Here is a 1,991-nt window from a genome sequence, read left to right on the forward strand (position 1 = left end):
AAATGCTTTGAGGGAATCACAATCTAAAACGTTTTAGGGATTGCATAGAACTAACAAAAAATAATCAAAGAATTTTATTACGGAGTTACTAACCGCTCACTGTAGATTGAATAATCACCTAACAAAGTTAGGACTACAATTCAACTTAGACTGCCGATTCTATAAAGAAGAGAAAAGAACCGCATACCAAGCGGAAGAAACACAGGGAATTTCATGGAACATAGAAATTCAAGACTTGGAAAGATAGGTTCTATACTGTTTTTCATTAAAGAAATCGGACTTGGAGAAACTCTCTAATCTGGCCGAGTAAGAAGCACAATAGATCTTTTAGGTCGCAGTGTATTATCGCTTTTGCATAATAATTCAATTCAGAAGGATTACTGCGATATATATTGTACTCAGCAATGTAACTTATACTTAGCATGCGGATGTGTATTGTTCCAAAACTATTATTCCAGTATTATTTCTATGGTGTAGATTTTTGTAGACCCATCTCTAGACCCATTGTTTTGTGCATACAAACAAGAGTGTTCTGATCCGTTATTAGCTTCAAGTTGACGTCATTCGGTGAAGTATCGCTTGCAACACCCTGTATTATGCATAGTTACTTTATTTATTTAGTATGCAAGCTTCATTAAGTATAAGGAAGGAAGTGCGTCAACGTCTTTGATGCGTACGAAAGTGACAAGATTGACAGGAATTGGCATAACGTTCATTGATGTGAGGCGTTTGACAATATTTTGCCTGTACGTCGATTCCAAGACGTCATGTCATACGTATTTGCATACAGGAAAGTATGTATATGTGCGCTTGTATGGTTGCAAGTAAATGTTTCATTTGTCATTGTGGCAATCGAAATTTGGGGAGAAAAAATATAGACGACAGTTCACAAAGAAAAGGGAGGACGAAATTTTTAAAATATTAAAAGCGATTATGTGTGCGTTGTGGTATTAAAGGATTTCCAATTGAAACAAACTCATTATCGTTATTGAAATATGAGTTGATTTACGTGTCTATGCTGAAGCGATGCAAGTGGCTGCCTGGCTGCCTGGCTGCCTGACTGCCTGACTGCCTGATTGCTAGGCTATGAACTTGTGCTGGAACTGCTCTACTCAACTGAACTGAACTCAACTCAACTCGACTTGTTACGAATCATTTCCGTTGCCTCCAAATGAGCACGTGTGATTTGACTTTTATGATTATTGCATTGTGCTGTACTGATTAGTGTGTGTCAGGATGTGTGAATATACACCGAGTGATTTTTTTCCCATTTCTATTTGATTGGAGTTTAGTTGTAATAGCGACGACATGAGTATGTATGTCCTTCGGCAGTGCAGCTGTCACTTTTATGTGCCAATACTTATGTACGTCAATATCAATGCCACCACAAACTGAAAACAATAGCAAGGACATGCTTAACTACACCACTAAAGACCTCCTGTACAACAGCCAAGTTTGTTCTTCCCTGTTCCTCTCCGAACAAAATCCTTACAGATGAGTATGTGTGCCCATTTGACGTTATAAGCGCAATTTTAATGTGTTTTGGCTCGTCCTTATTCTAAGCGCTGTAATCAGGATTAGCGCAACAGACGATTTTGTATTTTGCAATTGGACTTGTGTTGGGTTTGGGCTTGGGCTTGGGGTTGGGGTTGGGGTTGGGCTTGAGTTTCGGTTTGGGTTTGAGTTTTTATTGCATTAATTACGTGTAGAAATGACTAAAATTACTTTGCAGGATAATCGCTCGAAAATGTGAACTTAATGCAAAAATGTTGAATATTTTAAGAAAATTTGTTGGCATTTGTGCAAGTCCTTCTTTGCTATTCGGTATTCAATTGTGGTTTGATTAATATTTGCACAATTTACTCACAAATGCACTTGCCAGGATTTGTGGTTGACTGCAGTGGTATGAGTTCGCCTCAATCTTCTGTAAGCAAGCAATTAAATGGATTTATTTATTTCGAATTTCTAAGCTGTATGGTACATGGTATATG

This window comes from Teleopsis dalmanni, chromosome X (assembly GCF_002237135.1).
Source record: "Teleopsis dalmanni isolate 2A chromosome X, ASM223713v2, whole genome shotgun sequence".
NCBI lineage: Eukaryota > Metazoa > Arthropoda > Insecta > Diptera > Diopsidae > Teleopsis > Teleopsis dalmanni.